General features: G+C 36.5%; 1 protein-coding gene and 1 long non-coding RNA gene across 5 annotated transcripts in view; one reads left to right on the top strand and one right to left on the bottom strand.

Moving 5' to 3' along the window:
- The window catches only part of HMG20A (high mobility group 20A), a 77,265-nt gene that overhangs the window by 11,699 nt on the left and 39,662 nt on the right, over positions 1 to 25,904 (top strand). The gene's annotated exons all lie outside the window — the stretch shown is intronic.
- Positions 12,844 to 25,904, bottom strand: part of LOC125754074 (uncharacterized) — a 41,586-nt gene continuing 28,525 nt past the window's right edge. The window contains exon 2 of the long non-coding RNA XR_007407394.1: positions 12,844 to 13,704. This is a non-coding gene — a long non-coding RNA (uncharacterized LOC125754074). The remainder of the gene's footprint in view (positions 13,705 to 25,904) is intronic.

Raw genomic sequence — 25,904 nt, 5'->3', positions numbered from 1 at the left:
TCTGGCATCACTTCCACTTCTGGCTCTGAAGGAATAGATTGCTGCAGACTAATACTTTTGCTGTGAATAACATGAAAAGGCAGATAATATCCAAAAAAAAAAAAAAAGAAGAAGAAGAAAAGAATTCTGAGGGTATCAGAGACATACTGAGGGAGCCAGAACTTAAGAAACCAAAATTATGGAGCCCAGGCAACTTTAAAGAAGTGGGCTTATGTTCTATGCTTCTCCTTTCCCCTCTAGGAATTTGCTTAATTCACAGGACAATAGAAGAAGTTACAGAACTTAGCAGAGGATTTCTGCTAGAAGCAGAGGAGCCAGTGTAGAGTTGGTACATAAAAATTGGGGTTTAGGGACGCCTTGGAGGCTCAGTGGTTGAGCGCCTGCCTTTGGCCCAGGGCATGATCCTGGGGTCCCAGGATCGAGTCCCACATGGGGCTCCCTGCATGGAGCCTGCTTCTCCCTCTGCCTGTGTCTCTGCCTCTCTCTTTCTGTGTCTCTCATGAATAAATAAATAAAATCTATTTTTAAAAATTGGGGTTTAGGGATTCCCCAGGTGGCCAGTGCTTAGGAGCCAAAATCCTAAAAGAGAAGGTTAGGCACCAAGAAATGATTTTTTAAATTTATTTGCCCCTCAAGGTATTTGCTGCACAGAGTCAAAGGCTAAGAAGCTAAGCAGAAAACCCCTGAAAAGCAGAGTGAAATTTTTGTCTATCTCATGATGTTAAGAAGCAAAAGATAAAATTCAGGTCCCTCCAAGGAGGAAAGGACCAATAAATATCCCAGACTTTCAAGTGGGATTGGATGCAACCTAGAGACAGAGAGCCTTACAAAAATTACCACCTAACTTCAAATCAGCTCAGTTTCTGATTAAAATAAGATGATCTGGGGCAGCCCCAGTGGCTCCACGGTTTAGCGCCACCTTCAGCCCAGGGCCTGGTCCTGGGGACCCTGAGATCGAGTCCCATGTCGGGCTCCCTGCATGGAGCCTGCTTCTCCCTCTGCCTGTGTCTCTGCCTGCCTCTCTCTCTCTCTCTCTCTCTCTCTCATGAATAAATAAATAAAATCTTAAAAAATTTTTAAATAAGATGATCTGTCTATTGTTTCATTCCAGAGAAGAGAGTGATTTCTCTTTGAAGGAAGTAGTATCATCCAAAGCTTCTATAATTTTTCATGTATCAGATCTACCTTGCTACCAAATATTACCAGACATATGAAAATAATAGAATTGAGAGAAAATATAGACAATGGGAACAGATAAAGTAATACAGATATTGGAGTTATCAGACGCAGATTGTGACTAATATGTTTGGGTTTTTTAAAGATATTTATATATTCATGAGAGACACAGAGGCAGAGACACAGGGAGAAGGAGAAGCAGGTACCTCTCAGGGAGCCCGATGCAGGACTTGATCCCCGGACCCAGGATCACCCCCTGAGCCAAAGGTAGACACTCAACCACTGAGCCACCCAGGCATCCCTGTGACTAATATGTTTTTAAAAATAGATGCTAGAGTAGAAAATGTCACTAGAGAAGTACAATTTATTTTAAAAATCATTTGGAAGTTCTAGAAACCAAAAAATAAAATGATTGAAACTAAGAACTATTAATAGGATTTAACAAGCCAGAAGAGGTGAATTGGAAGATAGAGCCTTAGAGAATATCTGATTGAAGCATGGATAAGAAAAAGGATGAAAATATAATAAAAAGTATAAAAGAAATGTGGGAGGCTGGATAATGGCCCCTGAAAGATGTCCATATCCTAATCCCAGAACCTGTGCATGCATTACCCCACATAGCAAAAAAGAACTAAATTAGGAATCTTAAGGTAAGATTATCCTGGATTCTCTGTATATGTCCTGTGTAATCAGAAGGGTCTTAAGTAGGAGGCAAGAAGATAAGAGATATAGAAAAAAGATATACAGAAGCAGGTGAGAGAGAAGAGAAGATGCTACACTCTTGGCCTTGAAGATGGAGGAAGGGGCCGTAAACCAGGGAATGGAGGCAGCACCTAGAAGCTGGAAAAGGCAAGAAAATGGATTCTCCCCTAGAGCCTCCAGATGAATCTAACTCTTTGGAACCATTTTAGACTTCTAGTATTCAGACTATAAGAAAATAAATTTTTATTACTCTAAGCTATTAGTTCTGTGGTAATTTGTTATAGCAGCAATATGAAAATGGGAAATGATGAAAAAGTCTGATACATTTGTTACTGGAGTCCCAGAAAAGAAGAGAGAAAATTAGAGGAAGCAATGTTTGAAGAGATAATGTGTTATGACTAATTATTAACCTTTGGTAGGCAGAGCTCTGGGGGTCAGGTGGTGAAGCACATCAATAAAAGACTATAAGGAAATTGAAATAGAAAAATTGAAAAATTGAAAGAGAAAAATAGAAAAATTATTTCTCACAGGTCCTAGAGGAAGTACACCTTGTACACCTTGAGGGACCATACAGGAAGATCAAGGCAGGGTGCAGATAAAAGAGAGCCACAGGACCTGGGGCATATGCCTTTATGAGGCTCCATGGGTGGAGTGCTTTGCAGTTCCTAGGCTAAGACTTGACTGGTCAGTTGAAACCAACAGAACAGAATTTGGTAAGCTCCAAGGGGATCTTAACCTAGGCAGTACACAAGGGGAAGGTCCTTTGAGGCAGGAGAGACTGTTATCACAAAGGCTGTTCGGGAAGTCATACCAGGAACTTAATTTAAGTGTGACTTAAATTATGTGTGACTCTGCAGGCTCTTATCTAAGGCATCTGCTTTGATGAAGGGTGAATCAGTTTAAGCTCCCCTCACCCGCCTGGACTGCTTGACCAAACAAAATGGACACCAAGGCAGCAATACCATGGAGTAGCTTTGCTAAACTTTTGACATAATGACAGAATTTTCCAAGACAGATGAAAGACCTCAAGCCATGGATTTCAGAAGTATTATAAACCCCAAGCAGACTAAATGCAAGGAATGAATGAATACATACATACACACATACAAGGAATGCCAAACTTAGGCACTTTGTAGTAAAACTGCTAAAATTAGCTGGAGAATTAAAGACCCTTCATATTCAAAGAAACAATAAGACTGACATCTGACTTCTCTCTCTTTTTTTTTTTTTTAGTTTTTTTAAATTTATTTTATTTATTTATTTTTTTTTTTTTTGACATCTGACTTCTCAACAGAAATAATGGAGGTCAAAAAACAAAGGAATATTGTTCCATTGTTCCATTGTTCCATTGTTCACTGCTGCCTTCACCCAGGGTGTGGTCCTGGAGACCCAGGATCAAGTTGCACCTCTGGCTCCCTGCATGGAGCCTGCTAATCCCTCTCCTTGTGTCTCTGCCTCTCTCTCTGTGTGTCTCTAATGAATAAATAAAATCTTTTTTTTAATGGAATATAATATTTAAAGTCCTTAAAGAAAATAACTGTCAATCTAAAATTCAATTCCCAATGAAAATGTTCTGAAGTACATGAGATGTAAAGAGATTACCAAAAAAATAACTAAAACAACATAGTGCATACAGACCCTCATTAAAAGAAAAAAGCAGAAACACCTACAGGTAATTTTTCAAGTAGAAGAAAAATGGTCCTAGATGGAAACTTGAAGGTTCAAGAAAGAAATGAAGAGCAACACAAAGGATAAAAACACAGATACAGCTATATTAATATTAACTATATAAAAACAACAATAATGTCTTTTGGGGTTTTAAATATATATACAAAATCAAAATGTATGATAATTGTAGCACAAAAGGTGGAATCAGTGTAAATGGAAATAAAATGTACTAAGCTCTTAGCATTGTGTGGGAAGTAGAATTACTAATGTTTTATTAGACTAAAGTCAATGATGTATGTTGTAATCTCTAATGTAACCAATAAAAGAACAGTAAGTGAATGTATACCTAGGAGAAAAACTGAATGAAAAACCACTAGATTAATCCAAAAGAAGGAAAGAAAAGAGAAAGACATATAACAGACGAGACATATAGAAACAATAACATAATAGGTAGAAACCAAATTATACTTAAAGACTGCTTAAGAGACAGTAAATGTCAGATTGTTTTTAGTCTAACTACATACTGGTTATGAAAAATGCAACATAAATGTAAAGACTCAGAAAGATTGAAAGTATATGTAATGGAAAATATCATACACTAAACAAAAATATGTATTATATTAATAGCAATACACAGTAGACTTCAATACAAGAAGAATAATTAGAAATAAGAATATTTTGTAATTCTAAAAGGGTCTTTTTTTTTTAAGATTTTCTTTTTTTTTTTTTTTTAAGTAATCTACACCCAATATGGGGTTCAAATCCACAACCCAAAGATCAAAAGTCACATTCCACTGACTGAGCCAGCCAGACACCCCCAAATGATCATTCTATCAGGAAAATGTAAGAACTGTAAGTTTGTATGTATCTAGTAATACAGCTTCAAAAATGTTTTTTCAAGTTCACAAGGACCCTTTACCAAAATGGATCATATGATGGGCCACAGAGAAAGTCTTAACAAATTTAATCCAGGATATGTTTATCTGACCATAATAGAGTTAAGTAAGAAATGGATTATAAAAGAGTACCTAGCAAACCCCTCCCAAAATACATTTCCAAATAACCCATCGGATCAGAAAGAAAGCACTGTAGAATTAGAACACATTTGCAACAGAATGATAATGAAAGTACAGTATATTAAAATATATGTTAAAAAATATATATATATAGAGAGAGAGAGAGAGGGATCCCTGGGTGGCACAATGGTTTAGCGCCTGCTTTTGGCCCAGGGTATGATCCTGGAGTCCCGGGATCGAGTCCCACGTCAGGCTCCCTGCATGGAGCCTGCTTCTCCCTCTGCCTGTGTCTCTGCCTATCTCTGTGTGTCTTTCATGAATAAATAAATAAAATCTTTATTTATAAATAAATAAAGTATATGTGAACCTACTAAAGCTATATAGGATGGGAAATTTATAGCTATAAATATATTAGAAAAGAAAAAAGTCAAAAATCAATGATAAATATCCATCTCAAGAAATTAGGAGAACAGCAAACCCAAAGTAGAAGAAAGGAAATTATAAAATAAAAATTAGTGAAATTGAAGCCAAATGTACAATTGGAAGTATCAACAAATCCAGAAGTTCATTCTTTGAAAAAATCAGTAAGATGCATAAACCTCTAGCAATACAGATCAGGATAAAAGAGAACACAATACTAGGAATGAAAAGAAGACATTTCTCCACAGATTCTACAGATGTTAAAATGTTAAGAAAATATTATGAACAACTTTATGCAAGCAAATCTTAAATCTCAGGTGAAATGGTAAACATACTTTACCAATATTGGCATATGAAGTAATAGAATTTTTAAATACCGCTTTTACCTGTTAAGAGACATTGAATCCATTATTTAAATGTTGTCACCAAAAACAACATACCTAGAATACCTGATTGATGAATCTTTTTTTTTTTTTTAAGATTATATTTATTTATTTATTTATTTGAAAAAAGGAGAAGCATACTCCCTGCTAAACAGGGAGCCCGACTTGGTGCTCTTTCCCAGGACCCTGGGGTCATGACCTGAGCCAAAGGCAGATGCTTAACCAACCAAGCCACCCAAGCACCCACTGGTGAATTCTTACAGCGTTTAAAGAAGTAGCCCTAATCTTAACTCAAGTTCTTCCATAGAATTTCTGAAATGAGCAAAGCCTTGATGCCAAAACCCAACCATCATATTTTGAGAGAAGATATTTACAGGCCAGTCTTGTTGATTAACATAAATGTATTATTTGGGAATGTAAAACATCTAAAAGAATCTACAAATTATTATAATTAATAAATGAATTTAACAAGACTAAAGATCAAGAGTCAGCCACCAGATTCTCCTCCAGGCTGCCACTCTAAGACCTTAGCCAAATCTAGGAATTTGGTTCTATTAGCTTGGCCAAATCCTGACTCTCAAACTTCTCCACATATAAAATGGGATTATAATGCCAATCATCTTTACCTAAAGAGTCTTTTGAAAAAAATGAAATAAAATAATAACATGTGAGGGATGCCTGGGTGGCTCAGTGAGTTTTAGCAGCTGCCTTTGGCCCAGGTCATGATCACAGGGTCCTGGGACTGAGCCCCTACATTGGGCTCCCTGCTCAGCAGGGAATCTGCTTCTCCCTCTATGCAAGGTCAAAATGCAAAATTAATTTGTATAAAGCAACCATAAGTTAGAAAATGAAATTTATGAAAACAATACCATTTATAATGGAATCCAAAAAAATCACACAAGTCTTGCAAGACCTTTCAACAGAAAACTAACAGAAATTAAGAGCTAATAATCTAGTCAGATTGGGAAACTCAATACTATGAAGGTTGACTTCTTCCCAAATTGGTCTATAGATTAAATAGAATCCTAATAAAATGTCAAATTAGTTTTAACATCCACATGGACATGAAAAGGACTAAGAGTAGTCAAGACAATCTTAACAAAACTGGAGGACTTTCATTGCCAGGTAGCAGGATCTATTAAAAAGCTGCAGTAAAAAAAACCAAAAAAAAAAAAAAAAAAAAAAAAGCTGCAGTAATTAGCGTCATATTCACACAAGGATAGATAAATGGATATATGGAACAGAATAAAGAGCCCAGAAACAGTCTAACACATATGTGTTTACTTGATTTACAACAGCAAAGGTACTGCAGCACAGTAGAGAAAGAACAGATTTTTCAGTGAATAGTGCTAGGTCATGAGAAGAGGAAAAAAATGAGTCTTGATTCCTACCTCACAAGAATCACTTCCAGTTAGATCATAGATCTAAATGTTAAAGATAAAACTTTACGGAAAAGACACCTTCAATTGGAAAAGGTGAGGATCCAAAAAGGAAGAAGATTGCTAAACTGGACTTTTATTAGAATCAAGAACTTATGTTCATCCAAAGACATATGTATCTAATTATCGTTAGTCCTTGAATAAATTCAAATCAAAACCACAGTGAGATAGCACTACATACCCTAAGAAATATCTGAGATTTTAAAAGACTGACAATATCAAGTATGTTGTCGTGGAACAACTGAAAACTTATATGCTACTGGTAGGCGTGTATGCAAATCGTTAAAAGTATTTTGAAAATCCGTTTGGCTGTATATTCTAAAAGCGAACGTGTATACCCTCTAACCTAGCTATTCTGGGGTGTACGGCCCACAGAAATCTATACATATGTTCACCAAAAGATAAGAAAGAACAAGAGTATTCATAGTAGAATTATTAGTAGCCTTAACATCCATCAAAGTAGAAAGGGTGAGTAAATTCTATTAACAACATGGATGATCATCAAGCATAATACTGAGCAAAAGAAGCCAGACACCAATGAGTATGTAGTATATGGATAAAGTTTGAAAACAAGCAAAACAAATTTATGATGTGGGAAATCACACCAGTGACTTTCATGGGGATAGTGAATGGAAGGGAGAAAGTCATACTTTTTCACAAGCTACGGACTTATAATTTGTATATTTTTTTTTTCTAATTGAGTTTACTGAACCTCCTCCAAATTACTTTAAAGGCTATTTTTCTAGATACCCCCTGCCACAAACCATGTAGATGATATGCTTATCTACAACTACCACTCCATCAGAAGCATCTTGCCAGATCAACTGATAACTTCCATGTTGCCAAAAAATGGACATCTTTCACATTCTCGTTTAATCTCTCAGCAACATTTGGATTTATTTCTTCAAATACCCTTTGACACCACTCACTCCTGCTTTTCTGGCGGCCTCTGTTCACGTCTTCTCAGTATCATAAGATTCTTAGGGTTTGCAAACTCCTGTTCATCTATTGAATTCCTCAGGACTCAGTCCTCTTTCCTTACTCTCCCATCTCTCCCCAGGATATCTCTTACATTCTTGACTTAAAATACCAGCCACCATATGTGCTAAAAATTCCTAAATTTCTATCACCAGCCCAGACTTCTGAGCTCTAGGGTCTGGTATTCAGCTTCCAACTTGATATTTGTCTCAAAGGCATCTTAATGAACATATTCAATCTTAAGCTGTTGCTCTTTCTCTATTTCCCCATCATCTTTGGGCTTCGTGACCTCTATAAATATTTACTAACTTCCGAATTAGACATCTTTAATCACTCTAGAGACCTCTCATTACCTTACACATGGCACATGGCACAGGCACACACACACACACACACACACACACACTCATCCAGACCACTACCAGATTCTATCAGTCCTGCTTCCTGAATACATCTTGGATCACTCTCTGCTATATCTCTACCCCACTATGCTATTTCAAGCCACCATCTTGCTGTGGTGGACTAGCTGTAGCTTCTCAACTGGTCCTTCTGGATCCATTCTTACTATTCATCACTCCATTCTTCACACAGAAGTTAGAATCCTTCAAAAGCATAAATATATCGTGCCTTAAAAAATTCTTCAAAGATTTGTTCTCCGACTTTGGAGAAAACTCAAACCTTTAATGTGTCCCCATGTCTCTGCAGGATGTAGCTCTTGCCTACCTCTTTATTGCTCTCCTGACCATTTTCTACAGCCCGCCCTAGCCTTCTCTCACTTCCTCTGAAGCACCAAGTTATTTCTCACCTCAAGGCCTGATAAGCTAGTTATTCAGCATGGAATGTACCTATTTAACATTCAACTCACTTCTTAGAGAAGTGCCCTGTCATTTTTTTTTTTTAAGACTTTATTCATGAGAGACACAGAGAGGCAGAAACAGAGGCAGAGGGAGATGCAGGCTCGCTGCAAAGAGCCTGATGTGGGACTCGATCCTGGGACTCCGGATCACACCCTGAGCCCAAGGCACAAGCTCAACCGCTGAGCCACCCAGGCATCCCAAAAAGTGCCCTATCTAAATGACAACTCCCACTGTCGTTCTATAGTGTCTTGTTTTCCTTCGTAGAATTTATTGATTTTAAATTTTGTTTATTGGTATATTTGCTTGATGTCTTTCACCTCAAATCATAACTTTCATGACAACAGCGACTGTTTTGCTCCCTGTTATAGTTCTGGTATCTTAACTAAATGCCTATTTTATGTTTAGTAAATATATGGTAAATGAGACAAGATAGCGTGCCACCTAAGGTAAATTATAGGTCAGGAACCATTTCATATGTGTGCCTATGCCCTGGGAGCATGAAGGGGTTATTTGTTTCCTCGGGTTTAGTCTTTTATTTCTTCAGAATTGCTCTCTGAGAAAGGCACCACATAATCATTGTAATGCCTGGAGACCATTTTTGATGATAAGTCAGCCTTCTCAGTGATGTATAGTTTGTATGCTAAGCTGAACTGTCACTTTTGGGCAAATTTTATTTAAGCCCCCAAAGAAGAATACACCTACCCACATTTCTTAGATTGAAGCTCTAAAAAACTAGAGACAGGATGTTCTCAGTGGCAATCTTGGCTAAGTAATTTGTCGTCTTTTCTAGAACTTCTTTTTTTTTTTTTTTTTTTTAATAGGGCACTAAGAAGGATGGACAGGTGGTCTAATTGCATTTGCTTACTACTGAGATTGACAGTATTGTTTGTGTAAAGATTATAAGCTAATTCAGTCACATAGGTATGCCACCACAATAAGTATATGACATCCCTTTTAATCACAACAGGCAAAAATAACATTTCATAACACTAATGTCTTCATATATGTTTCATAAACAGTACAGAGTTATGATCTGATATTACAAAATATTCTACGTTTTCTTAAGAGCTTGTATTTTTCTTAATCTTAGACTGAGTTTTTAATTAAAATTTTAATTTTTTTAAGTTAATTTCAGTAAAATGAGATGTTTCATTGTATGTTTGGTAGAAAATGGTAAGTCCAACAACTTGAAACAGTTTTTAGGTCAATAGCATGAACATTTAAAAATGCCTGTTTAGTACCAACTTTAGACTAAGTAAATTTCAAGAGGAACAATTTTAGGGATTCATCATATTTCTTAATGTATAGTAAATGAGACATTCTTAATTTCTGAAGTCTAGATACCATGCCTAGAATTTTCTGATAAATTGAAAAAACATGCCAGATGTTTTTTGTAAATATAAGCAGATTCAGGGCTGTGGTGGGGAAGGGGAGTAAAACAAGAATGAGAATTTTGAATGCTTTTGAAAATCCAAGTTTCTAACAGCATCACCATCAACATCATCATTATTCTACCTTTAGCAAAATTGTTAATTCTCTCTTGGTGAAATAATTTTTAAAGCTTCATCTATTTATTGATATTTGCATATTTACCAGACATTCATAGCTATTTTCGTATCAATGAAATTAGGGCTCATAGAAGTTTTAAAATGTCTGCTCTTGAGTATGACTAAATACGTTTCTGAATTTCATAATCCTCTGGTTGCTACTGCTGGCTTTTTCAGATTTTTAAAATGTAGATCACTGACTTTAGAGCTAGTGATATAATATATTAAAAGAATATTTCATTTCTTTTTGTAGTACTATAGCAATATACAAATATGGTACACTATGGTTATAGAGGAGGTGGGGAGATTTAAGTAGAGGGAACTCTGCCGTATGTAAAAACACTCTTTTCAAGCTAATTACCAGTTTAAGGAGTATATTAAATAAACATAATGGTTTTTATGTTTATTTCAAAAAAAGGGGAAAGAGCAGCTTTATTTTGCCAGAAAGACAATGTCAGCTGCTAGCCATTTATTTCCTTGCAAAACAAACTACTTGCAAAATTCTAATTGGCAGATTTCTTCTCCCTGGCGTTTTAATTAAAATCTTTCTCCAGCAGTACATGATACTGAGGATAGTATACAGATTGATTTATTGTACCAAGAAAAACTTGGGCAAGTATATCTTTCTAGCTTTCAGCCATTCCTGATTATGTGTCTTTTCTGATTTGTTCAGCACTATCATTGGTAAGGAGTAGAGTAGATATATTATTTACAGCCTTTCCCTTTTATCCCTATGTCACTGTTTCTAGAGTTTATTTCTGCAAAAGACTTAATATTTTTTTTTGGGGGGGGGGGGGTAAGTAAAGCCTTGCCACACTAGAAATTACAGCTCAGTTTTTGTGTGTCTCTCCTGTAATAAAATAATTCTGGTGCATGGAATTGGAATTGATTTCTATCTGCATCCTGTTTTAGAGTGTTACCCTACAGGTGAGTGTTGCTGCTCCAGTGGGACTGGGTGGAAGACTAAGGATGAATTGGTGTGATTGCATCCTTCTTATTAAAAAGTAGAAAATGCTTAGCCAATGATACAGCAACCATATTTGTATCAAGGACACTCTCCTGTTATCAGTTGATCATCTGATGAAAGGCTTGAGTTAAAAGATTTGAAATTCAAAATGCTGTTTTTCAAATACATTAAATGGATTTAAGTTTAGCGGTGCATCATTTTATGAGTATAGTAAAATGATTGTGAGAGCTTCTTTCCTCCTAAACACCACACTGTTATTTACATCCTTCTCTTTTTCTTTCTTTCTTTTTTTTTTGTTTTTTTTTTTGTTTTGTTTTGTTTTTTTGTTTTGTTTAATTTGAAGCTGTGCCCTCTTAGAAGGTAGGAAAAGCATGTGTTTAACCTGGTATATTTAACTGTTAGCTGGGATTTTCAGGTTTATTGTTCAGTACTTAGTAAATATGCATACTAAAAAAATATATCATAGCTACAGATCTGAACTTACTTTGCTATGACCTATAATAGTCTGCTCTACACTCTGCTCTTTGTCTTTCAATGAAAATCACATCACCCAGAACTTATAACCTACTTTACTACAATAGTGCTGACATGTTTTGGGAGCCTGGAAGGCAGATTGAAATTAAACTGGCATCATGGGATCTCAGTTGGTTCAACAGCTTCTCCTGCCTTACTTGGTAATGCATGTATAATAAAACTGAATGGCATTTGCTCTCAAGAGATTTTGGAGTTGATAGCAACAGAAATGTATTGCAGGAAATAACATAGACACTGTAATTAAAAGGGTTATGGGAGAGACTAGAAATTACTCTGTCTGAATAATTTGTTAATTTGAAGAGCTAAACCGTGTATTTAAATATGATACTGCGGAAAATAATCTTCCCAGTTGAAAAACTAATAGTTAACTCCATCACAGGTAGAAGACTAAGGATGCATATTGAGCATTAAATCTTATGATACTCATTTATTTTATCTTTTTGTAATTATGTTTATTTCCTGGACACAAGCTATTTGATAGATTTTATTGTTCTTTTACTTAAAGAGAAGGTCAGGGCTGCAATTTTTTTTTTTTACCAAATATTTGCCAGCTCTATATAATAGCCCTTATTAGCAAGCCAGATGCATCTTACACCCTAGGGGATAAATTTGTAAAATATTTCATGCAAGAACAAATAGAGGGTACTAAAGATGTAAATTCAATATAAGGAAGATATAGTTGTTTTTAATACATTTTTTAAAGGTTTATTTATTTCTATTTTAGAAAGGTAGAGAGTGCAAGTAGGGAAAGGGGCAGAGGGAGAGAATCCTCAAGCCAAATCCCCACTGAATACAGAACCTGACGAGGGCCTCCATCTCACAACCCTGAGATCAAAATGTGAGCCAAAATCGAGTCGGACACTCAACTGTCTGAGCCGCCCAGGCGCCCTATAAATTTTTTATATTCTCTTTCATTTAAAAGTGTCAAGGTTCCTTTTCCTGATCCTGAAACTGGTGTAAGGTGATTGTTCGCTATTATGGGGCCAAGTGTTGTTTATTCTAATGATAAAATAATATATCCTTATTGTAAAACATTTGAGCTTTAAAGACTCAAAACAAGTATGACTTTTATGCTTTCAACAGAATTTTTAAATGAAAAAAGTAAAAAATCAACTGAAGATAGTGGGTAGCCTCTTGAATGATTTTAAGCAAGGAATGATATGCATGATCAGATTTTTATTCTAGAATGATCACTGGTAGTTATGTGGAAACCGATTGGAGTCAGGAGGGACAGGTAGAGGCAGTTGGAGTACTCAGGCCAAAAAAAACTAAAGGCTTTAACTGAGACAGTAAAAACAGGAACACAGAAGAGGACAGAATCAACTGGGCTTGGCAAGGGATTCATTGTGGCAGGAAGAGCAGGGGAAATGCTGAAAAGGACTCCAAGTTCTTAGCCTTCGTGACAGTAGAGTACTCTCAGCATGGAGAACATGTGGGATGGAACAGATCTTGGGGAAAAGATTATGGCTTCAGTTTTCTAGCTGTGAAGTGTGAATTGCCTGTAGCACATGCAAGGGAAGATTCCTGATAATAGAGTTTAAGTGCCAAGCGTTTGAGGAATAAAAAGTTGGCAGCTCCAGAGGAGTTCAGAAAAGTGTGAGTTTGATATCCTGGCACATTTAGTTTTCTCCTTTGTAGATCAGTACATCATTGAACATTGTGCAGCTTAAGCCTTCAGTTAGTTGTTGCTGATGAGACTCTATAGTTGTGTTTAGGATTTCCCTGGTTCAGGCTGATACATGACCTTTACTGTCTTCAGGTTTTTATTCCATCCATATTTCTCAGCCAGCTCCATAAAACCATCAATTTCAGGGCACATTTTGTCTTGGAGAGCACAGCCATGCAAGAATTTCTCTCCCAGATTACAATAAGGCATTACTGTTAGTAAATTTTCCTTCTTGTTCTTACTTTATATTTTGCCTCAAAACATCATGAAATGAATACATTTTATTTTGCATAATTCATGTTGCGGATTATCTGTAGATAATCTTGAGTCTGTCTTGATTATTGTTCTAGTCTGTGTAATAAAGGACAAAATGGTAAGAATATAAGATTGTAGCATTGTAAAAGGTCAATCATAGGTGTGAAATGATAAAACAGGCAAAATTTTTGGCCTTTCACTTTTTAAACAGAATGTCTGAAGTATGAGAAAAATCTCTTTCCAGTTTTACATTTATCTCCTAAACTTTACAAAGACTTTTGAATACCTTAAAATACACAATTCCATGAATGCTTCAATTGGCTCTTTGAGATTAGAGAAATGCTTTTATGTTTGTTCATGAAGCACACTCTGATTCATCACTTTAGGCACAACCAGTGTTTTCTATATATTCATCCTTACTTGGTATATACTGACCAAAATTGACTTGACTTATGCTTTGTCTAAGAAATATACTTTTCCAAAAAAAAAAAAAAAAAAGAAAAGAAAGAAAGATACTTATCTTCCCATCTTAAACATTTAATAGTAAACCTTCTCCAAATCCAAATCAGCTAAGTATCTTTCATAAAGGACTCTGGTATTCTAATGTATTAAGCATTGAGAGATGTTCCTTCCTGCTCTCACTAGCATACAGATGTGGCCAGCTACATACTGTAAATATTGACCTACATTTGAAGTTCACATTTTGAGTAAAAATCTACAAGCTGGTTATCTACTCAGGTTGAAGCTTAACTTTAGAATACTTTGGTTAGAAGAGTAAAGTTCAACAGAGATGTAGAGAAAGAACAAATGAAAGAAATGTGAACTAATAAAAATACAGAATTCTAGAATTTTTAGACTTGAAAGGGAGTCTCATCAGTTAGTCTTGGGATAACTGAGGGAATATGATTTAGAAGAGTACTTTGTCCCCAAGAGTAGAATGAGAACCCAAGGGCGGAAGCTCCTTGGGAATAGGTTTGAGGTTCATAATCAAGAAAAACCTAATGGTCAGGGCTATTCATACATTCCCAAGAGAAACATTCAGGCTGGGATGTGAGCCTTGAATGTATTATTGGACCTGGTGATCTTTGTTGAAACTTTCAGCCTTGGAATTCTTATCTAAACCAGTGTTTCCTTTTTTCCTTTTAACTTTTTAAAACTGCAGTATTTACAGTAAAGCACATAAATCTTCAGTGAACAAGTCAATGAATTTGTGCATATATACATACATACACACACGTGCACACACACACGCACACACATGCACACACGCATATATACACATATATGTATCTGTGAATATTTCCAGCACTGCAAGAGACTCTCCAGTCACTACCCTCTCTCTCCCTACTGTAGATAACTGCTATGCTGATTTCTGTAACCAAAGAGTAGTTCTACCTGTACTTAAACATCACCTAAATGAATTCAAGGAATATTTACTCTCTGGGCCTGACTTCTTTTGACATCGTTATGTCTGTGAGTTCATCCATGTTGCATGTAGCAGTAGTTCAATCTGTGCAGGTGTTTCACTGATTTCACTGTAGGATTATATCATAATGTATCCTTGCCATTGTTGATGAAAACATGGGTTGGTTCCATTTTGAGGCTGTTGTTAATAAAGGGGCTATGCACATCCTTATTACATGTCTTTTAGTGAATATCATACATTTTTCTAGGTAATATTGCTAGGAATGCAGTTGCTGGTTCATAGGATAGGTTTATTTTAGCAGTTATTGCCAAACTGTTTTCCAGAGTGATAGGGCATATTTAAATTCTTAGCAGCAACATATGAGAATTGCAGTTGCTCCTCATGTTGTCAACACTGTGTATTGTCAGTCTTTTATTTTAGCCATTTTGGTGAATAATTTTTTTTCTATGGTTGTTGATCATTTGGATGGTCTCTTTTATGAAGCACTTGCTTTATTTTTATCCCCTTTTGAAAGAAAAAAATGGGTCATCTATGTGTAGGAGTTCTTTATCCATTCAGAATATGAGTCCTTAGGGAATATATGTGTTACAAATATTATTTTCCAGTCTGTGGCTTACATTTTCACTCTTTTAACATGACCTTTGATGAACAGATGTTCTTAACTTTGGTGAACTCCAGTTCATTATTTTTCTCTTCTCTTGTTAGTGCTTTTTGCTTCCTCTTTAAAATCTTTGCCTAGCCCAAGATTACGAAGACATTTTGACCAATAATTCTTAAATTCTGATACTGAATTAGATAATGGTAAACTTTCATTGGTTCACACATCAAAAAAAGAAAGAAATGCATAGAATTGTGTAATTTTCTCCTACAATTTAATTCTTAAACTTTCAGCATTAGCTGTGAATAAATGGGTAATTATGATGCTACCAAATCTGAAATTCACTCTCAGGATAGACTTGGTTATTGCTATGATAACAAGACCACTACGGGCTCTCAGTGGCTTTTTTTGCTCACTCATGCTGTCCAAAGTGGGTTGGGGTAGGGGGCTATGCTACTTTTTGGTTAGGCAAGGAGGCTGATATAAACTCCATTGTAATATATACTTTTGTGATCACTGCAATGGAGGAAGGAAACATGGAAAATTGCTTTTGGATCCTTGCTACTATTAGTTGACCCTCTGAGTTGCATGGTGTGATCTTACTGTGTTCCTGAAAGGAAAACTAAAAATGTTTGTCAATAACTATAATGACTACCACGGTTAACTTGGTTACATTACTTATTCTCTATATGGATCAGTTTGTTCACTATAAAATAAAGGCTAATGATAGTATCTACCTCATGGTAGTTGTGAGGATTGAATGGGATAATACTTGTAAAACTCTTAGACTAGTGCCTGTTACTTAGTAAGCACTCAATGAATGGTTGCTACTATTACTGTTATCATTATTGTTATTGGGCTCTTACCATGTATAGACAGCAAACTACCTGCTGTACATGGATTAGTTCTTCAAATAACTTCTACAGTAGGTACTATTATTATCCTCACTTACAGATGAGAGGACAGATTCAGAGATATTAACTTGCCCAACTTCCGTAGCTGAAAAATAAAAGATGGGATTTGAATCCAGGCAGTCTGATCTCAGAGCCTTCAGTTTAACTGTGATTAACCATGGTTCACTTCCAGATAGCAAATAAATACTAACAGAAGAATTCAGAAATGCATGCTGTGATTAGAGAACTTTGTGTTTATGTATGTGCATATATGTTCATGGTTGTGATTTTATGTTGAATTTTTCATATACCTATTTTCTGCTAGTTTGTAGAATTGTTTTTAATTCATATCATTTTACTGAATGTACTGTTTCATGGTGTGACAAACAAATTAGAATTCATTTTGTCCTTCATTAGTGGATGAAGGAACTTGGGCCAGAGGAGTCTAGTGATTCCAGAAGACACAGCTACTTGGTGACATAGCCTGAACTCAGAGCCAGGCTCCCTGACTCCAGAGCAATTTCTGCTGCCTCAGGTTGCCTGCCAGGAGTTCACATAGCACGTAATCCTTCCTCAAAATTTTGAGGTGCTTTGGTTTCTCCCCTCTCCAACTCCAAAATTGTGAGTGAATTTGTAGAATTTCCTCATAGTTCACATTGATTTTAAGTTATCAATTTTGTCTTTTAAATATGCTAATGTTACTAAACACCCAGAGCCAAAATAGTTATTTGGAGAGACTTTGTAATAAGAATAAATGCCTCCAGAGAAGATGCTTCTGTGGAAAACCACTGTAATGATGAGCTTTTTCTCATCTAACCAAATTTGGAGTCTAAGGGAAAGAGATGACAGTAGAATTAGAGCTGGATTAAGTATATTCTGTTTGAAGTATATTTCAAGATATATTAGAAGTAAAATAACTTTTTTATAAAAAGCTTGTTACTTTTTCTACCAGCAACATAAGAATATACATTGATCAACCTCGGATACACTGTAATTTTCAGAATTAAACCTTTCAAGGAAATGCCAAGCCATATTAAACTCATGGTCACGGGCTATTTTCCCATTACTAAATGGGATTTTTATATGATAATTGCAGTGTGTTATCATGTAATTTTATCTGGAAAAATAACAGTATAAATTGAGTTAACCATACATCCCTAGCCAATAGTAGAAATTTCTCATCATATTGCTATATAGTAGAGAAGGAATAGAAAGTGACAACACTTCTTTTTCTCAGTATCAAAATGTGTCTGTTACCTGCCAGGAAAGTGAGCCTATCTGTGCTATGTGGTATTGCACTCATAAGGGAATATATTATTGTTTTAGGAGTACAAGTTGCTTTCCCCTGGTCTCCTGCAGTTTCAAACATTCATGTGTTGAAATAAACATTGCTCTATAAAATTGAATGCAGAATTTAAATGAATTTTTTAATATAAAATGCTAAGCTCATAAACTGTGCCCTCATGCTCTTCCTGCTAGACATGTTTACTCTTCTCTGCCCTGTAGGGCTAATTCTGATTTGAGAGAGAGAATGACTGTATCACTAGAAACTCTCTAAGGCTCCTTTCAGTAATAAGCTATTAACTCCTCTAATAGTATATTTTCTGGAGTGGGGAGGGGAACGGGAAATCAGGTCAAAGAGAATTTTAGCTTTATGTGTAGTCAAACTTTAAAAAAAGAAAGTATACTGAAGTATTGTGTGTGAAATTAAAATTGAAATTTAAAAAGCCTATGATTCTTGTTGGCACTTCTTTCTTTACAGTAACATAACCATATGACTAGATGTTGGGGAGTTAAAACAGAAGTAGAAAGTAGAATTACTCATAATTCCACCACCCTAACAATTACTTTGAGTGGTGTGTTTCCTTCCAATCTTTTTTTTTCCTTTGTATCTAGTCTTTTAATATAATTATAGTCTATAGAATACTTTCTCATAAATATTTCATTGAAAACTTTGTAACATGATTGGCAAAAACAACTTTATACATTCTTTTATTGTTTGTAGAGCAGTTAAAGAAATATTTATTTCATCTTCACCACATCTCTTTGAGTTAAATGGAGAAGTATTAGCCGCGTTTTACTTTGAAAGGTATTGAAAGCAGATAATCATATAATTCCTCTGCTTGCTAATATAGTATATTTCTGTTCTTGACAGAAGTAACTTGCAGTAACACAACAGGTGGGTACATTTAATGCAGAAAGAAGAGCAAAATAAATCATTCTGCACATTTTTATTCCCTGGGACCTAGTCCCACCTTACTGGACAAGTGAGTACTTGAACACCAATAGGCAACTCTGGAAACAGATTTCATCAGATTTTTAGTAAATACACACCACAAATATTTGAGGTGATTTTTTTTTAATTTTATTTATTTATTTTTTTAAAGATTTTTTTTTAATTTATTTTTTTATTGGTGTTCAATTTACTAACATACAGAATAACCCCCAGTGCCCGTCACCCATTCACTCCCACCCCCCGCCCTCCTCCCCTATTTAAGGTGATTTAATTAGTCTGGTTACTCCTCAGAGTTACAGATAATGTGGTTTTAAACCTTTTGTTTTTCTAACTAAAAACAAAGGAAACAAATGAATAGCTTATAATAAACCAGGAAGATAACTACTTGGTTATCAGACCAACTACTTGGTCTGACTTGCCTTGGTGGGTGAGAGCCTAGAGGCTCTGTTGTTTGAAAGGCAAAGCCTTATCATTTTAGGTAGTGTATTTAAAGGAACAGTGTCCCTAGGAAACTGTACCTCTGGAGCATTGACTATGTCAAAGTTGAATTTGGTGCCCACCATTTGGTTTATTTTCTGAAGTCTTAAGCATTGCGAAGATTTAAGATTTAAAATCAAATTCTAGAAATATAATTCTGTCAAATTTTCTGCCTTTCAGATTAAACTGTTCTGTTAAACACATTACAATTGTCTTACTTGTTTTGCGAGGAAAACAGAATTTCATTTTACTATTCAAAGTAGTGAAGACTATTATTCCTTGGCCTCCCAACAACTAAAGTGTTTTGGATTTTTGTTTTGGTTTGGTTTTTGCCTTCAACTTTTGGCTGAAGAATTCCCTACTACCCAAAGTTCTCTGTTTTCCTTTTAGGAATTCTTCCTAGGAAGAGAATTTAATTTGTGGGTTGATTAAAAATGAAGAACACTTTGGTGGAGTCTCTTTCCTCTTTTTACACTGTAGTTTTTATAAATGATCTCCAATTTTCCTTCTCAAAACATGTCATCTGTTAGTATTCATCGGCTTTGAAAGGGTGAAAGGTTTGGGAGTTGTTGCCTGTAATAGAAAGGAACATTCTTTCCATCTTTTCTCTGCAGTCTTGTTTCACAGCTGCAGGTTTGAGCTGAAGAAAACAGTGTAAGATATAAGAAAATAGAGGAGCACTGTTCCTTGAACCAACAAGGACCCTTCCACTAGAACTGTTAACTAGTAAGTTTTTTGTTTGGGTCAAAATACTAGGGACCTTTGTGTCTCCTGCTCTGTCATATACTGCTTTCCTCAGATTCTAGGCTTGAACCATTTTGTTTTAGAGCAAGAAAGGAATCCTATCTACCTCCCTGATATGAAACTGGATTCCAAACATGTGAGTACTCTGCGCTAAGTGTTCCTTCCCAGGAGTTTACTCAGCTGGTATTTTCTGTTGCCTTCAGATCTCCAGTGCATCTGTGAATTTATTATGATAATGAGCAGTTAGCTGGTCACTCCATCTGTTCAATTCATTTGTCTCTTCCCTGTTTTTCCTACAGATTTAAATAAATATCTTTACACACATCAGCTACAACCTTTAATTTTTTTCTACTGTTTGTCCATCTGTCCCCCACTACGTCAGGAACTGTAAAAGGACAAGAATTTCTTGTCAATCTTATTTAGCTCTGTGTCTTCAATGCATATCATAGTTACCTATTATAAACCGTGAAAGCCTTATTTTTCATCTCTAAAACTGATTTCAAACTCATTTAAAACCCATTTCCCTTCTTGATAAACATAAAATTCCTCTAATACACCCTCCATGAGTATCACCAAGAAGTAAGTGAAAAAATATACATATGTATCTTCACCAAACAGGAACATTAATCTTCTGCACTTTATATACTTGATCGCTTTGGTTTTCCAAATGTAAAGTTAGATAATGCCATTCCATATTGTTGGAAATACCTTTTTGTATATCATACAGCCTTTTAGCGGGAGTATGTCCATTATGGTGTTCCATTTCCCCACCTTCCTTCTATCCCTCCAACCCCCCCCCCCCACCTCATACACACCTACTTTTTTTACTGTTTCAAAGTACGCAAGTGTCCCAGGAGATTGTTTGGCAAACTACTCTACCCAGAGAAAGTAATGCCAAGTTTTATTGGATTACTTTAACTCTTAGTTCCAGTACTGGGCTGGAAGTTGTCTGTCTTGGGCATTTACCTCCTTTTTTACTAAAAATAAAAGCAGTGCCTAGGGGCATCTGGGTGGAGTGGTTGCCTTTGGCTCAGGGCGTGATCCCGGGGTCCTGGGATCGAGTCCCAAATCGGGCTCCCCACGGGGAGCCTGCTTCTCCCTCTGCCTCTGTTTCTGTTTCTGCCTCTTTCTCTGTGTGTCTCTCGTGAATAAATAAATAAAATCTTTAAAAAAATAAAATAAAACCAGTGTTTAGGTAGTCTGTGTAGGAAGGGCCACTTGAGACCCACAGTCACTATGAAAAAGCCGGGTAGGTGGACTGTGAACTCAAAAGACAACACCCTGCTTATAAAATGACAGATTTTTGCTTTGGCAGAGGTAAGTGTTTATTTTCCCTATATTATTGCAGTGCTTTACACCTGTTAGGAAACACTATTTCTAGATGTTTGGGTTTTCTTCTTTTTTCTCACAACACATTCTGTGTCCTAATGATAACAATTCTCCATCAAAATTCCGTTGCAAGGGAAAAATTCATATACAGTAATCAAACTGTCTAGAAGGAAATCTAAACAGTGGTTTCTTTGATGATCTAATACTTCTGTGTTTTTAAAAGAAAATATCTGACTCAGAAGTTTGTAAAACTTTTACCTCAAAAGTCACAAAGATGAAGATTTATATTTATTTCTACTTTTGGCCTCTTCTTCCACTTCTTGTTGTTTTGAAAATAGTATCTTGGGCAGCCCAGGTGGCTCAGCGTTTTAGCGCCGACTTCAGCCCAGGGCCTGGTCCTGGAGACCCGGGATCGAGTCCCATATCGGGCTCCCTGCATGGAGCCTGCTTCTCCCTCTGCCTGGGTCTCTGCCTCTCTCTTTCTCTCTCTCTCTCTCTCCATGAATAGATAAATAAAATACTAAAAAAAAAAAAAAAAAAAAAAAAAGAACAGTATCTCTAGGCCACGGACCATAACAGATTATAAAATTATGTAAAGCAAATCTACGTACCGCTTGACGCCAAGCACAATCTTGATCACACAGTAAGGGTGCTCCACAAATATTTGTTGGTGAAATATAAACTCTACAAGCATTTGCATTAAATGAGGGCGGATTATTTCTTTTGTGGCCCCAAAAAACACTACAATATTTAACTCATAAAAATTGCAAGTAGTATATTGTTGGCATAGCCCACCCTTTATCACTAAACAGGTTATGAGTCTACAGTTGAAATATATGCAGGCCACAGCTTTTAGGCTTTATTCCTTTTTTTTTTTTTCAGTTATTTGAACTGAGAAATTGGTTCTACCTTCAAACTATATCAAGAATATAGCGGATCCCCAGGTGGCTCAGTGGTTTAACGCCTGCCTTTGGCCCAGGGTGTGATCCTGGAGTCCCGGGATCCAGTCCCACATCAGGCTCCCTGCGTGGAGCCTGCTTCTCTCTTTCTCTCTCTCTCTCTCTCTCTCTCTGTGTGTGTGTCTCTCATGAATAAATAAAATCTTAAAAAGAAAAAAAAAAGAATCTAACCACTTCTCACCACCTGCGCTACTGCCACTGTGATCCAAGCCACCATCATCTTTGAGATGGATTTTTGCAGTAGATTTTCAAATGAACTCATTACTTCCACGCTTGACCCTCTCCACTCTTCATTCTGTTCTCAAAACAGCAGCCAAAGTGATCCTATAAAAATGTTGTATACCACATCTTATTTACTCACCTCTAGTGACTTCTCATCTCAGAGTAAAAAGCCAAAGTCCTTACTATGACTTACAAAGCCCTATGCACTCTGGTCCCCAGTCAGCTCTCAGACCTCTATCTGCTATCTTTGCCTCTATTTCAGTCCAGCTACATTTGCCTCCTTTAGCCACACTCAGGATCCTCCTTCACTTTAGTTCCCCCTGCCCTGACCACTCTATCCTCACATACACGTGTAGCTCTCTCCTTCATCTCCTTTGGGCTTCAGTGAAGTCTTTCCTGGTTTCTAAAATTCCAGTTAAGGGGCGCCTGGGTGGCTAAGTAGCTAGGCATCTGTCTTCGGCTTGGGTCATGATCCTGGGAACCTGAGATTGAGTCCCATATCCACAGGAAGCCTGCTTCTCCCTCTGCCTCTCTCTCTCTCTCTCTCTAATAAATAAATAAAATCTTATTTTAAAAGTAGTACAATAAAATAAAATTCCAATTAAACTCTTCCCTTGCACTCTTACTGGCCTTTTTACTGGCTATATATTTTTTCTTAGTACTTACCACTATGTGGCATTACTCATTTTACTTTTTTTTAATCTTGTTTTTTGTCTCTCTGTCCCAGTATACTCTGAGCTGTGTGAGGGCAGAGATTTTTGCCTCTTTTGATCACTGCTTGTATCCCCCATACGTAGAAAGTGCCTAGAATGTTAGATATTCAATAAATATTTGTTGAGTGAATGAATCCATTTCTTTATTGTTTAATTCTTACACTACCCTACCAGCATTTTTAAAAATTAATAATAGGGGTGCCTGGGTGGCTCAGTTGGTTAAGCATCTGACTCTTGATTTCCACTCAGGTCATGATCTCAGGGTCTTGAGATGCAGCTCCACACTCATCAGGGAGTCTATTGGAGAATATCCCTCTCCCTCTGCCCCTCCCCCTGCTCGCTCGCTCACTCGCTCGCTCTCTCTCCCTAAAGTAAATAAATTTTAAATATATGTATATATACATATATGTGTGGGGGTATATATATGTATCTATATATTTATAAGTAATATTTATACTTACAGGAGCCTAGGCTCTAGATTTTAGGAATAGAGGGGCGCCTGAATAGCTCAGCGGTTGAGCCTCTGCCTTTGGCTCAGGTCATGATCCTGGGGTCGTGGGATTGAAGTAACCCTAAGCTTTATATGTATACTGCAGTTACCTGCTCCATACTAACTTCCCCATCCCCCAAAAAAGTGTTTATCTTTTTCCTTCTTGTCTTCCATATCAAAACCTACAGTGAAAGAGTTCTTAACTGAATTTCACTTAACTGAACCCCAGTTAACTGCCTGATGGGATTAGCCAGTGTTCTTATTCCCTCTGTAAAACATACTGATTAATGCCTACAGCCTACTGACTGCTCTTAGCTTAATGTTCACAGCTGGTAGTAAGTCTAGTAAGCTCTCTAGTAAGTCTTTGTGCTTCCACCTTACTCTGGTTAAATTGCATGCATATAAAAATCAGTTGTGGGATCTCTGGGTGGCGCAGCGGTTTAGCGCCTGCCTTTGGCCCAGGGCGCGATCCTGGAGACCCGGGATCGAATCCCACATCGGGCTCCCGGTGCATGGAGCCTGCTTCTCCCTCCACCTGTGTCTCTGCCTCCCTCTCTCTCTCTCTGTGTGACTATCATAAATAAATAAAAAATTAAAAAAAAATCAGTTGTATTTATTCTTAAACATGTTTATAGCAGGACTATCTTATTATAAATTATATAATTATAACATATTAAATCTATAATATTTATGGTAATTTTTAAATTAATAAACTTTGTATTTTATAGCAGTTTTTGGTTCACAACAAACTCAAGCAGAAAGTACAAGAATCCCCATATATTCCCTGTCCTCACACATGCCACAGTCTCCTCCACCATCAACATCCCCAACCAATGTCATGCATTTGTACACTCAGTGAGCTTCACTGCGGTCTTGCAGTGAAGCTGCAAAGCCGTAGTTTACATTAGAGTTCACTCTTGGTGTTGTACCTTCTATGGGATTTGACAAACGTATGATACATATCCACCATTGTTGTATTGTGCAGAGTAGTTTCACTACCCTAAAAATCCTTTGTGTTCTGCCTCTTTGTCCCTACTTCCCCTCTAATGTGGCAGTCACCCATCTTTTTACTGTTCCATATTTTGTGTAATCTGGATGTCATAAGGTTGGAATCCTATGGTATGTAGCCTTTTCACTTAGTAATACTCATTTAAGTTTATTCCATGTCTTTTCATGGTTTGATAACTCATTTATTTTTTTTAAGATTTTATTTTATTTATTTGAGAGAGAGTGTGTAAAGAGCATGAGCAGGGGGAAGGTCAGAAGGGGAAGCAGACTCCCCCCTGAGCACGCGGGGCTCCTTCCCAAGACCCTGGGATCATGACCTGAACCAAAGGCAGACACTTAACGAACTGAGCCACCCAGGCACCCTGATAACTCATTGATTTTTAGCACTGAATAATATTCCATTATCTGGATTTACTACAGTTTGCTTATCCATTTGATTACATCCCAATTTTGATGTTATGAATAAAACTGCCCTAAACATTCATGTGCAGATTTTTAGTGGATATAAGTTTTCAGTTCCTTTAGATAAATACCAAGGAGGGGATCCCTGGGTGGCTTTCAGCGGTTTAGCCCCTGCCTTCGGCCCAGGGTGTGATCCTGGAGTCACGGGATCAAGTTCCGCATCAGGCTCCCTGCATGGAGCCTGCTTCTCCCTCTGCCTGTATCTCTGCCTCTCTGTGTGTGTCTCTCATGAATAAGTAAATAAAATCTTTTAAAAAATAAATAAAAATTAAAATAAAATAAATACATACATACATACATACATACAACCAAGGAACTCAATTGCTGGTGAGAATAGTTTTATATGAAACTGCCAGTCTTCCGTAGTGGCTATGCCATTTTTGCATTCATTTGGATAGAGTTCTTGTTCTAAATCCACATCAGCATTTGGTGTTGTCAAGTGTTATAGATTTTAATCATTTTAGTAGCTATGTATTATCTCATTGTTGTTTTTTAATTTTCAGTTCCTTAGTGACATGTAATATTGAACATGTTTTCATATGCATACTTGCCATCTGTATATCTTCTTTGGTGAGAAGTCTGTTCAAGTCTTTTGCCCATTTTTTAAATGAGTTGTTTATTTCTTACTGTTAAGCTTTAAGAGTTCTTTGTATATTTTTGATAATAGTTTTTTATCAGATGTGGCTTCTTTAAGTACTCTCTCCAAATCTGTGGCTTGTCTGCTTGTCATCTCATTGTC

The sequence above is a fragment of the Canis lupus genome, chromosome 30 (genome assembly GCF_003254725.2).
Source record: "Canis lupus dingo isolate Sandy chromosome 30, ASM325472v2, whole genome shotgun sequence".
In the NCBI taxonomy this organism is placed as follows: Eukaryota; Metazoa; Chordata; class Mammalia; order Carnivora; family Canidae; genus Canis; species Canis lupus.
Note: the sequence above shows the minus strand (reverse complement) of the source record. Positions and strands in the feature narration are given on the sequence as shown.